This window comes from Ursus maritimus, unplaced genomic scaffold (assembly GCF_017311325.1).
Source record: "Ursus maritimus isolate PB19 unplaced genomic scaffold, ASM1731132v1 scaffold_17, whole genome shotgun sequence".
Classification (NCBI taxonomy): Eukaryota; Metazoa; Chordata; class Mammalia; order Carnivora; family Ursidae; genus Ursus; species Ursus maritimus.
In genome coordinates, this window is record NW_024424119.1 from 18975500 (window position 1) to 18989569 (window position 14070).

At 40.1% G+C, this 14070-nt stretch overlaps 1 long non-coding RNA gene across 2 annotated transcripts in view; it reads left to right on the forward strand.

Moving 5' to 3' along the window:
* The window catches only part of LOC103667009, a 164763-nt gene that overhangs the window by 113381 nt on the left and 37312 nt on the right, over positions 1-14070 (forward strand). The window contains exon 4 of one of the 2 annotated variants that reach the window (XR_005835198.1): positions 8591-8683. The exons of the other annotated variant lie outside the window; for it this stretch is intronic. This is a non-coding gene — a long non-coding RNA (uncharacterized LOC103667009). The remainder of the gene's footprint in view (positions 1-8590; positions 8684-14070) is intronic. 2 annotated transcript variants of the gene reach the window in all.

The following is a 14070-nucleotide window of genomic DNA, read 5'->3' on the forward strand; positions in this document are numbered from 1 at the left end:
TTCTGCCCATTTCTTGACTGGATTATTTGTTTTTTTTGGGTGTTGAGTTTTGTAAGTTCTTTATAGATCTTGGGTACCAGCCCTTTATCAGATATGTCATTTGCAAATATCTTCTCCCATTCCATAGGTTGCCTTTTAGTTGTGTTGATGGTTTCTTTTGCTGTGTAGAAGCTTTTTATCTTGATGAAGTCCCAATAGTTCATTTTTGCTTTTGTTTTCCTTGCCTTTAGAGACGTGTCTTGTAAGAGGTTGCTGTGTAAGAGGTTACTGCCTGTGTTTTCCTCTAGGATTTTGATGGATTCCTGTCTCACATTTTGAGTTTATCTTTGTGTATGGTGTAAGAGAATGGTCCAGTCTCATTATTCTGCATGTGGCTATCCAATTTTACCAGCACCATTTATTGAAGAGAGAGTCTTTTTTCCATTGGATATTCTTTCCTGCTTTGTCAAAGCTTAATTGACCATAGAGTGGAAGGTCCATTTCTGGGTTCTCTATTCTGTTCCATTGATCTATGTGTCTGTTTTTGTGCCAGTACCATGCTGTCTTGATGATCACAGCTTTGTAATATAGCTTGAAGTCAGGCATTGTGATGCCCCCAGCTTTGGTTTTCTTTTTCAATATTCCCCTGACTATTCAGGGTCTTTTATGGTTCCATAAAAATTTTAGGATTGTTTGTTCCAGCTCTGTGAAAAATGTTGATGGTATTTTGATAGGGATTGCATTGAATGTGTAGATTGCTTGGGTAGCGTAGACATTTTAACAATGTTTATTCTTCCAATCCATGAGCATGGAATGTTTTTCCATCTCTTTGTGTCTTTCTCAATTTCTTTCATAAGTTTTTTATAGTTTTTAGAGTACAGATCCTTTTACCCTTTGGTTAGGTTTATTCCCATGTATCTTATGGTTTTTGGTGCAATTGTAAATGGGATTGATTCCTTAATTTCTATTTCTTCAGTCACATTGTTAGTGTATAGAAATGCAACTGATTTCTGTGCATTGATTTTGTATCCTGCCATGTTGCTGAATTGCTGTGTGAGTTCTAGCAATTTTGGGGTGGAGTCTTTTGGGTTTTCCACATAAAGTATCATGTCATCTGTGAAGAAGAGAGTTTGACTTTTTCTTTGTCAATTTGAATGCCTTTTATTTCTTTTTGTTGTTTTGTGGCTGAGGTTAAGACTTCTAGTACTACATTGAACAATAGTTGTGAGACTGGGCATCCCTGTCGTGTTCCTGACCTTAAGGGAAAAGCTCTCAGTTTTTCCCCATTGAGAATGATATTCACTGTGGGCTTTTCATAGATGGATTTTATAATATTGAAGTATGTTTCTTCTATCCCTACACTTTGAAGAGTTTTAATCAAGAAAGGATGCTGTACTTTGTCAAATGCTTTTTCTGCATCAATTGAGAGGATCATATGGTTCTTGTCTTTTCTTTTATTAATGTGATCTATCATGTTGATTGATTTGCAAATATTGAACCACGCTTGCATCTCAGGAATACATCCCACTCGGTGGTGTTGAATAATCCTCTTAATGTACTGTTGGATCCTATTGGCTAGTATATTGGTGAGTATTTTGGCATCCATGTTCATCAGGGATATTGGTCTGTAATTCTCCTTTTTGGTGGGGTCTTTGGTTTTGGGATCAAGGTAATGCTGGCCTCATAGAATGAGTTTGGAAGTTTTCCTTCCATTTCTTTTTTTTTTTTAAACAGCTTCAGTAGAATAGATATTGTTTCTTCTTCAAATGTTTGGTAGAATTCCCCTGGGAAGCCATCTGGCCCTGGACTCTTGTTTTTTGGGAGGTTTTGATTACTGCTTTAATTTCCTTGCTGGTTATAGGTCTGCTTAGATTTCCTATTTCTTCCTTTTTCAGTTTTGGTAGTTTATAAGTTTCCAGGAATGCATCCATTTCTTCCAGATTGCCCAATTTGTTGGCATATAGTTGCTCAAAGTATGTTCTTAAAATTGTCTGAATTTCCTTGGTGTTGGTCATGATCTCTCCCCTTTCATTCATGATTTTATTAATCTAGGTCCTTTCTCTTTTCTTTTGGATAAGTCTGGCCAGAGGCTTATCTATCTTATTAATTCTTTCAAAGAACTAGCTTCTAGTTTCATTGAACTGTTCTACTATTCTTATGGTTTCTAGTTCATTGATTTCTGCTCTAATCTTTATTATTTCTCTTCTCCTGCTTGGTTTAGGCTTTATTTGCTGTTCTTTTTCCAGGGCCTTTAGGTGTGAGGTTAGCTTGTGTATTTGAGATTTTTCTAATTTTTTGAGAGAGCCTTGTGTTGCTATATACTTTCCTCTTAGGACCCCTTTGCTGTATCCCAAAGGTTTTGAACAGATGTGTTTTCATTCTCATTAGTTTCCAAGAATTTTTAAAATTCTTCTTTAATTTCCTTGTTGACCCATTCATTCTTTAGCAGGATGCTCTTTAATCTCCAAGTGTTTGAATTCCTTCCAAATTTCCTCTTGTGATTGAGTTCCAGTTTCAAAGCATTGTGATCTGAAAATATGCAGGGAATAATCTCAGTCTTTTGGTATCAGTTGAGACCTGATTTGTGACCCAGTATGTGATCTATTCTGGAAAAAGTTCCATGTGCACTTGAGAAGAATGAGTATTCTGTTGTTTTAGGGTGGAATGTTTTGTATATATCTACGAAGTCTATCTGGTCAGTGTGTCATTCAAAGCCCTTGTTTCTTTGTTGATCTTCTGCTTAGATGATCTGTCCATTGCTGTGAGTGGAGTGTTGAAGTACCCTACTATTAATGTATTATTATCAATGTGTTTCTTGACTTTGGTTATTAATTGGTTTATATAATTGGCTGCTCCTACATTGGGGGCATAAATATTTACAATTTTTTGATCTTCTTGTTGGATAGAAACTTTAAGTATGATATAGTGTCCCTTTTCAACTCTTACTACGGTCTTTGGTTTAAAATCTAATTTATCTGATAATGAGGATTGCTACCCCAGCTTTCTTTTGAGGTCTAGTAGTGAGGTATATGGTTCTCCATTTCTTCACTTTCAGTCTGAAGGTGTCTTTAGGTCTAAAATGTCTCTTGTAGACAGCATATGGATGGGTCTTGCTTTTTTATCCAATCTGATACCCTGTGTCTTTTGATTGGAGCATTTAGCCCATTTACATTCAGAATAATTATAGAAATATATGAATTTAGTGCCATTGTATTACCTGTAAAGTCCCTGTTTCTGTAGATTGTTTCAGTTTCTTTCTGGTCTATGTTACTCTTGGGGTCTCTCTTTTGCTTACCGGATCCCCCTTAATATTACTTTCAGGGCTGGCTTTGTGGTCACATATTCTTTCAGTTTCTGTCTGTCCTGGAAGCTCTTTATCTCTCCTTCCATTCTGAATGACAGCTTTGCTGGATAAAGTATTCTTGTCTGCATGTTGTTCTCGTTTAGTACCTGAATATATCATGTCAGCCCTTTCTGGCCTGCTAGGTTTCTATGGATAGGTCTGATGTAAATCTGATGTTCCTCCCTTTGTAGGTAAGGAACCCCCTGTCTTGAGCTGCTCTCAGCATTCTCTCTTTTTCTCTTAAATTTGCAAGCTTCACTATTATATATCGAGGTGTTGATCTATTTTTATTGATTTTGAGAGGGGTCCTCTCTGCCTCTTGGACAGGAATGCTTGTTTCCTTCCCCAGATTAGGGAAGTTCTCAGCTATGATTTGCTCAAATATACTTTCTGGCCCTCTCTCTCTCTTTCTTCCCCCTCAGACACACCAATAATTCTGATGTTGGTTCATTTCAAGGCATCATTAATTTCTCAAAACCTTTCTTCATGAGCTGTTAGTTTTTTTTCTCTCTTTTCCTCAAGTTCCTTTCTTTCCATCAGTCTGCCTTCTAGGTCGTTTACTCTGTCTTCTGCCTCATTCACCCTGGCTGTTAGAGCATCGAATTTAGACTACATCTCAGTTATGGCATTTTCAAGTTCGGCCTGATTAGATCTGATTTTTGCACTTAGAAATTCTCTACTGTCTTTTATGCTTTTTTTCAAGCCGAGCTATTAACTTTATAATTGCTATCCTGAATTCCATCTCTGACATCTTATATTCATTTCGATTACATCTGTGGCAGAGAACATTACCTCTGGTTCTTTCTTTTGTGGTGAATTCCTCCTTCTAGTCATTTTGCCCAGAGATGAAATGACTAGAAGTCATGAAATGTTCGAGTGAGCAGAGTCCAAAGTATCAACCATGACCCAAGCAAAATACACACTAGACAAATCTGAAGCTGTTGGAAGCCAAAACAGAAGAGCAAACAAAATCAAAGCAAAACAGAATGAAATAGAAAAAGAGAAAAAAAGAAGGGGGTGAAGAGAGACTATAATTTCACAAGGTGGACAAAGCAGGGTGATTCACTTGTTCCTCAGTGTATTTTGATCTGTGTGTTAGAAGACACTAAATCCCAAAATTGCAAAGAAAGCAAAACTTGTGTATCTATCTATCTATCTATCTATCTATCTATCTATCTATCATCTATCTGAATAGAGTGAAAAAGGGCCAAAAATGAAGCATATATGTATAAAATGTAGATATAAAAAATAAAAGTTAAAAAGCTACTTAAAAACATAGAGTTGGTAAAATAAGAAACTAGTTGAAATGGAAAAAAAGAAAAAAAGAAATGGAACATTTTAGACTGAAAGATAAATGAATCATGAGAAAAAAACCCTAGATCTCTATATACTATTTTCCCCTGGCATTGGAGTTTTACAGTCTTGTGGGATCCATAAAGTAGTATGCACCTGATCTTCCAGTTTGTCTTCTGGGGGCGGGGCCTGCTGTGCTGCTTCTCAGGTGTCTTTGCCTGGGCGGAGTTATATCACCCCTGGGCCCAGTGTAAGCTGGTCCTCTGTGTGGCTTTTGTTTCTTGGGAGGCTTTCTGTGCCTCTTTAGAGGATCAGAATAAAAATGGCTATGCCCCAGTCTGGCCCTAGAGCTGAAAGATCATGGTTCCCCCTCTTCAATAAATGCTCTGAGACAGTCTTCACTTTTGTGTGTGCCAAACTCCACAGACTCCTGTGGTGTGGGCCCACAGCAGTCTTCCCGGGGTGGGTGAGGGAGACCTAGGGACCCACGTCACTGCCCTTAATGTGCCTTGGGGCTGGGAGCTTGTATGCATATCCATTCTGCTGATCCCGGGGGAAGGCTGAGTGTCACCCTACTGTCCTTTCTGGGGCTTCCACCCTAAGAGCTATTGCCTGGTCATGGGTGCACCCATTTGGCCCCTCCGGGGAGATGGTTAGCATGTTACAGTACTTTTCAGGGTGCTCAGGGGGAGAGACCAGCCTGGTTTGCGGTTTATGGCTATCTGAGCTTAGAGTCCCCTCCTGGGCTTACTGCCCATAACTTGTTTTCCCGTTCCACTGCTTCAGCACTCTGCCAGCTCAGGCATTCCCACTCCTTCTGTGACTCCTGGGATCCTGAGACCACACTGACCCACCTAGAATTCTATCATTTTCTTCCCGAGCCCCTTTCAGTCAGGGGTGTCTCTCACTGGAGCAGATTTCTAAGAATTCCGATTTTGCCCTCTGGGGTTATATCACTTTCCAGTAGCCAGTTTATGGCTCCCTCCTTCTTCTGATATCTCCCCACAGATTTACCTCTCCACACCTCCTATCTTGCAAAAAGCAGTCGCTTTTCTTCTTATAGAGTTCCGGATATATTTTCGTACATCTTAGGCTGAATTCATGGGTGTTCAGAATGGTTTGATAGATATCCAGCTAAATTCAAGGGACCAGATGAGATGAAGTCCCCTACTCTTCTATCATCTTGCTTTAGAATAGTAGGTCCATTTTAAACGGACCATTATACACTGGCAATGAAGTGGCTTCAGAGAAATAGAAAGGCTACTAAGAGTTTGACATGAGTCTATGTATATAACTGTGGTTCAGTCTTCCACAAGGTCCACTGCCACTGCCACTGCCTCTCCTGGCTGTGGTAATGCAGGAAGGGCTTCTGTGGAGGCCATCAAGATGCTTTGGATACAGAGAGTCTCCAACCAGCAGGATTAGGATTAGGTTGGCAGTCTGGAAGGAAGAAATCTTTGATAGGGAAGGGAGGGCTTGAAGTAGAAGAACAGAGACCAGGAGAGGGAAAGGGTACACAGGGTAAGAAATACAGAAGAGTAAGGAGAGGGATGTGTGCTCAGGAGTGGAGGCAGAGAATGAAAACTGGCTGCAGGAGAACCTGCCCAGGTTTTATGTTTTCAGCAAGTTGTGAAGGACGATTTTCTGTACATTGGTTTTGAACTCACATGGACGGTGTGTGTGCATGCATGCAGCCCATGAGCTTTAGAAAGGAGGAAGCTCAGAGAAAGGGACTGCCTCTATGTGCCTGACAGTGTGTGAAGGGCTTCTGCACTCATTAGACTAATCCTACTACAACGCCTATTCCATTTTCCCACGAGGAAACGGACGCTCAGCCTTAGGTCACATAGCTGGTAAGAACAGAGCAAAGGTTTAAGCCTACCCCTCAACTTGTGTTCTTTCTAACTAGGTCGATGATAGGTAACCTGAGTTTTCATTGTGTTGCAAGATGTTGATAGCAGCACTTTTCCTGGTTATGAGGATGAAAATGGACAAGATTGCGTATATATAAAGCCCCTGCAGCGGAGAATGGTGCCTAGTAAGTGCTCAGGAAATGTGAGTTTATCTTCTCTGCCTCATTGAGCAGCTAGAATGTATGTAGCCAAGTCCCTCCCAGTCACTTACCAAGTTGGGCTTGATTCAAATCCTTATATTTCAGGGGAGAAAGGTTTTTTTTTTGTTTTTAGTTGAGTTTAGTTTTGTTTTAATAGGAGAAACACTTTAATTTTATGAAATAGCTTCCAAGAGACCTGGGGAGGTTGCTGAGAATCAAGTTCTGTTTCATTATAAATAAAACAATAGAAGCTGCTGGACAAGGCAGGGTAATCAATTACAGGTGACTGTCAGGAGTTGGATTTACTGGGAAGCAATCTAGAAACACAGCGATATTGAAACACAGTGTGAATTGTGTGTTCCTTAATGGCTCTGGCCCTCTGGATACAGGCAGATGTGTAGGATATGAGCTTCCTTCAAACTACATTATTCCACCTCCTGAGGGATTTCAATTCATCTCCAAGAGCTCATCTACATACCATGCAGGTCGCCACTGGTAGAAAGTGTGTCTCCGGAGCGGACGGTGGTAAGATTCAGAATAAGGAATTAACTCCTGTTTAATGCAAAGGAAACACCGAAGCTAAGTAGAGAACTGCAAATTAACACCATCTGGGTTAATAAGGCCATTGTTGACAGAGTTTAAAATTGCTTCCACAATTAGAGAACCCAAGGAAATCTATATGTTTGGGTCTTGGTGAGGACACACCAGATAGTGATGAAGATTCTCTGTTTTTCTAAATATAAAAAAAAGCTTTCATTCACACGTTTTAAAGAAAGGGGAGCTGTGAGATTACCTGAGGCATGTGGATACTTCCAGCATCTCCGGCTGCAGCCCGTTTGCAGAGTAGCCTGGGAACACCATGGCTTTCCTAGCACCTTCAATGAAGCCTTAGCGTGGCCCTAGGCCTGGAGAAGACAGCCTTTTTCTCCCCCAGGGGCTCAGTGCTTTGCAGAAAATAAATAGCTATGGTTCTGTGGTGATGAACCTGCGTTTTGCAGAGTTTTCTACTCTGAGGCGGAAAAGTCAAGTCAAGGCCAGTGAGTGGCAGAGTGTGCGTCAGAATGGGCTTCTCGGCTCCGCCTCCAGGGAAGGTGCACACAGGCTCTCAGTCCTGGACTCAGGCTTAGCGGCACCCTCTGTTCTCTGTTGACTAGTGACTCTAGCTTGGTCGCCATGACTACATCTGAGGGTCCCACCAGTGAGACACTGCAGACCTGGCTGGGGCTGGCCCTGACCCCTCCTCCCTAACAGTGTCTCTTAACAAAGGGTTTATTTGAATTGACTCTCTTAACTTTTGAAAATAAACATCAAATCAGCACCTTCATAGGAAGAGAACCGCCCCCCCCCCACTACAGTGCCAGCCTGGCATATCCTTTCTTTACCTTTGAGGTTGGAGAGGCGGGGCTGGTTTGGAGTCCTCCTCCCCAGGCCTCGCCTAGGTACACCGTCCACTGTGCTTGGACATCCGCACTCCTCAGCATCTTCACCCTTTGTGACCTGCCCTTGGTGGGGGCTTACATTCCTGGAAGCTTCTGGAAACAGCTGTTCATTCCTTTCTTTGTGAAGCGAAGAAGAACTGCGACTCTGTGTGATGCATCTTTGTCTCTTCTGTCCTGTCCCTCTCCCTCCCCCTCATGTCAGGAGCTCTGAGGCTGGGGTCCACCGCGGGACTTCAAAGGGTGTATGAACCCTCAGGCATTGCATGTAAATGTGTGTGTGTGCACTTACAGGTGTTATGCTGCATGTTTCTGAGAAGAGAGTCTGGTTTTAATCAGATTCTCTAAGAGTCTTGTTTCCCACCAAAAAGTTAGGTTGCAGGGCTCTGAATTTCCCCCGGGTGAGAAGATCATTTCTGGTATGCTTTGGGTCTTCTCCTAATATTTTCTCTTCTTTATGTGTTACATATTCCATTTGATTTTTAGATTTCTATAATATGGTGGAATAAAAATGGCCTGTTGGTTGCTGCCTACTTACTGCTTTTGGACTCCAAAAATGTGGGAAAGTTTTTGTGGAGAGTGAGTATGTTTTTATTATTTTCCTAAAGTTGAAATTACATAATGATTATCCATGGGCCAACTCTGACCTGTGAACAATTTTTTTCATTTTTTAAAATGATTATTATTTTAATTGGGCCAACAGTGAAAATTTGGTGAACTTTTACATTAAAATTGAGAATGTGGGGGCGCCTGGGTGGCACAGCGGTTGGGCGTCTGCCTTCGGCTCAGGGCGTGATCCCGGCGTTATGGGATCAAGCCCCACATCAGGCTCCTCCGCTATGAGCCTGCTTCTTCCTCTCCCACTCCCCCTGCTTGTGTTCCCTCTCTCGCTGGCTGTCTCTATCTCTGTCAAATAAATAAATAAAATCTTTAAAAAAAAAAAATTGAGAATGTGACCTACCCATGATAGATCCATATTCCTGCATGAAGGTACAGGCTAGAGCTGAGTGTTCTCCAGCTAGCCAGTTTCTACCTTTTTATTCTCTCCCTGATGCCGAGATCACCAGAGTCTTATTTATTATTGCATTTGTTTGTATATATACATTTTCTTAAGGTAAAGAAAATCTTCCTCTGTACCTACAGCCATCTCATTTATTCTCATGCCTCTTCCTGCAAGCATTTAAGTTTAGGATCCCTGTTGTAAAGCCTAATGATCAGAAAATGAGAAGCAAAGGGAAAAGAGTGTGTTCCTGTGGTTACAGCTGGGTGTCCAGCCCCGATCCCTCATTCCAGACTGGTCCCCATCCCCCAGCTGCCCTGAGTGTTGGCCTCTAACAGCTCACAGATCCCCTTCCTGTCTTCCACGTTGCTGGCAAAGTTATCGCCCTTCGAACCCCACACCCCTCCCAACACACGCCCCGCAGCCCACAGCCAATGACTGATTAACCCAGGATGCAAAGGTGAGAAAAGCTTTGCTGTGCAGTTTTTGTTGCAGAGTTCCCGTGGGATGGGACTAAAACAAGGCTCCAGCTGAGGCCTGGCTTTGTTCCGCTTCTTTCTCTGCCCTACCCTACATCCCTCCTCCCTGTCTCCTGAGGGCACCCTCCATCAATGCCTTGTCTGAGAATTCCTGCCTGAGGCTTCTTTGGGAAATCCAGCCTGATGAGGCGCTATCTGCAAAGAGGAGCTCCTGGGGACAGCTGGGATCCTGCGGTCAATCAGCTCAGGTTTCCTGATGGGATAAGGGGGAACCAGATTTGAAATGGAATATTCTAAAATCCTTGAACCCCTTCCTCCTGAGAATAATTCCAATCCTAGGGGTGGTAAATACATTTTACCTCTCATCCCAATACTATTAGATTAGGATTCCCTACTTAGAGTACTGTGTTGGAAGTGATTCTGAAATGCCATGAGACAGATGATGATAAGGTCTGTTGGTCAGGATGTGGAAGAGGGTGGCACACACACCCCTCCTGTCCTTTTTTGCAAGCCTCAGCTTGGCGCCATTCTTTCAGGAAGCCTCCCCTGAAACCTGAGTTAAAATTAGATGCCCTTTCTCTGAGCCCCTGTAGCAACCTGTAGTTATCTGTATTGTCACATTTACCAAATTGCATTCTTAATACTTATTGAAATATAACTGACATATGTATTTAATTTGTACCATCTGATAGGTTTTTACATATGAACAACCTGTAAAACCACCATCACAATTGTGATAGCATTTCCATCCCTTCCAAAAGTTTCTTATGCTCCTATGTGATCCCTCCTGACAGTCCCTTCCTGCCCCTCATTCATCCACAGACAACCCAAATAACCACCGATCTGCTTTCTGTCACCATAGACTCATTTGAATTTTATTTTATTTTTATTACTTTATTAAATTCTTTTTGAGAGAGGGATGTGGGAAGGGGCAGAGGGAGAGGAGGAGAGAGAATCCCAAGCAGGCTCCACACCCAGCACGGAGCCTGATCACACGGGGCTCCATCTCACAACCTTGAGATCATGACCTGAGCCAAAATCAAGAGTCGGACACTCGACTGACCAACTGAGCCACCCAGGTGCCCCAGACTAGTTTGACTTTTAGAGAGTTTATTTATATAGATGGAATCATTCACTACTGATTCTTATTTTTTTGTTTGGTTTCTTTCACTCAGCATAATTATTTTGAGATTCATCAATACTGTTGTGTGTATTAATAGCTTATTGCTGCATAATATTCCATTGCATGGACATGTTACAATTTGTTTACCCACTCGCCTTTTAATGAACATTTATATTGTTTCTTGTTTTTGGTTATTATAAATAAAGCTGTTGGGAACACTCATGTACATGTTGAGAAAATGAAAAGACAAGCCATAGATGAGAAAATAATTGCAAAGTCTATATCTGAAAAAGGACTTTTATCCAGAAGATATAAAGAACCTTTAAAACAGAAATAGGAAGACGACCTGATAGAGAAATGGGGAAGAGATTTGAAAAGATACGTCACAAAATAAGGTACAGAGGTGAGAAATAAACCCGTAAAATGCTCATAATCCCTGGTTATTAGGGAAAATTTAAATCAAAACAAGGCATCACCACATAGCTATTAGAAAACAGCTTGGAAGTTTCTTAAAAAGTTAACCAAACATCTTCCATATGATTCAGCTATTTTTTTTCTCTTTTTTAAAATGTATTTACTCAAACAGAATTTTGACTTCTGATTATTTGGATGTTTCTTTCACTAGAGTGAGGTGTAAACTCCTTAAGAATTGGAACACTTTTTAAAGTTTTACCTCATCCTTTTATTTAATGTGTATTTTCCCAGAATCAGTAGCATGTTTGGAACCTGACAGTTCTGTAGTAAGTTTAATCCTATGATTGAAAGTTGACTAGTGGAAAATATATCTGAATTTCAGTGCCACTGGAGGAGGATTACCATTTTCAAAAACAAAGGTGAGAACATAGAATTGCGCCCTTTAGGCTCTGCTATGATTTCCTTTGCATTTCTAGCAAGAGATTTTCTAGGATCCCATACAGAGTGGTTACTACCCATTGCCTATCCATACACTTCCCAAATCATAGTGAACACCTGTAGGCTCTTGACCTGCCTGGTGGCACTTATCTACCTAGTTTCATAGTTCTTACATGTAAAAGCCTGTGAGTTATTTAAGGGTAGAATTCAGTTCTGATTTATTTTTGCTTCTCCCCACAGCTTCCGTTTAACGATTTGTCCATATATTTGCTCAACTAAATAAGGCGATTGCATGAATTAAACACAGATTGACATCCCAGGCATGTCTTTTATTGTCAGGAAATATGGGAGCTATAAAAGAAGTAGACAATTATACTGTCTATATTCAATTTGTCACAGTATTGGCACTATCTCCAAGACTGGACTCTGAAAATTTTTAAGCAAAATCTAAAAGCTATTTTCTCCAGTATAAATATTATTTATATGCACATTGTAGAACACATAGAAAATATGTTAAACGCAGCGTTAGTGGAAAAGTGAATGTGGTGCAACACCTTTCTGGGGGACAATTTGGCAGTCTACCAAAATTTTAGATTTATCTCCTGTTTTATCTAGTATCCTGATTTCTATAAGGTCATCCTACAGAAAATGGTAAAAAAAGCCTACCAGGCTTTCTCCTATGCGCTTTTTAGTTGTGATTATATAGGGAGTGTGATTTTGTATCCATTTTTTTTCAATTAACATAAGATTATTATAAAATAATCATTTCTTTTTGTTGTTTCAAAATCTTTTGCTTTTGTTAACAGTGTTTTATTAGTTTCAGGTGTATAATATAGTGATTCAACATTTCCATACATCATCTGATGCATCACAAGTGCACTCCTTAATCCCCATCCTCTATTTCACCCATCCCCCCACCCACTGCCCCTCTGGAACCATCAGCTTGTTCTCTATAGTTAAGAGTGTTTCTTGGTTTGCTTCTCTCTCTCCCTTTTTCCCCCTTTGTTCCTTTGTCTTGTTTCTTAAATTCCACATATAAGTGAAATCCTATGGTATTTGTCTTTCTCTGACTTATTTCACTTACCGTTATACCCACTACCTCCATCCACGTTGTTGAAAATGTCAAGATTTCATTCTTTTTTATGGCTCAATAATATTCTATTGTGTATATATATATAATATATATATATCATATATATATTATATATATATAATATCTTATTTATCTGTTCATCAATCAGTGGACACTTGGGCTGTTTCTGTAATTTGGTTGTTGTAAATAATGCTCCTATAAACATAGGGGTGCCTGCAGCCCTTTGATTTAGTGTTTTTGTATTCTTTGAGTAAATACCCAGCAGTATGATTACTGGATCATAAGGTAGTTTTGTTTTTAACTTTTTGAGGAACCGCCATACTGTTTTCCAGAGTGGCCGAAACAATTTGCATTCCCTCCAACAGTGGGTTCCCCTTTCTCCACATCCTTGCCAACACCCGTTGTTACTTGTGTTGTCGATTTTAGCCATCCTGACAGGTGTGAAATGATATCTAATTGTAATTTTGATTTGTATTTCCCTGATGATGAGTGATGTTGAGCACCTTTTCATATGTCTGTTGGCCGTCTGGGTGACTTCTTTGGAGAAATGTCTGTTCGTGTCTTCTGCCCAGTTTTTAATTGGATTATTTGATTTTTGGGTGTTAATTGTGTATGTTCTTTATAGATTTTGGATACTAACCCTTTATTAGATATGTCATTTGCAAATATCTTCTCCTATTCAGTAGGTTGTCTTTTAGTTTTGTTGATTGTTTCCTTTGCTGTGCAGAAGCCTTTTATTTTGATGTAGTCCCAATAGTTTATTTTTGCTCTTGTTTCTCTTGGCTCAGGAGACATCTAGAAAAAAAGTTATGCTGATAACAAATAAGTTACTGCCTGCGTTCTGCTGTAGTGTTCTTATGGTTTCAGGTCTCACATTTAGGTCTTTAATCCATTTTGAATTTATTTTTTTGTTTGGTATAAGAAAGTGATCCAGTTTCATTATTTTGTATGTGGCTGTCTAGTTTTCTCAACACTGTTTGTTGAAGAGACTGTCTTTTTCCCATTGCATATTCTTTACTGCTTTGTTGAAGATTAATTGGCCATATACTTGTGGGTTTATTTCTGGGTTTTCTGTTCTGTTCCATTGATCGGTGTGTCTGTTTTTGTGCCAGTACCATACTGTTTTGATCACCACAGCTTTGTAATATAACTTGAAGTCTGGAATTATGATGCCTCCAGCTTTGCTTTTCTTTTTCAAGATTGCTTTGACTATTCTGGGTCTTTTATGGTTCCATACAAATTTTAGGATTGTTTGCTCCAGTTCTGTGAGAAATGCTGTTGGTATTTTGGTAGGGATTGCATTAATTGTGTATATTGCTTTGGGTAGTATAGACATTTTAACAATATTTATTCTCTAATCCATAGCATGGAATGTCTTTCCATTTCTTTGTGTTCTCTTAAATTTCTTTCATCAATGTT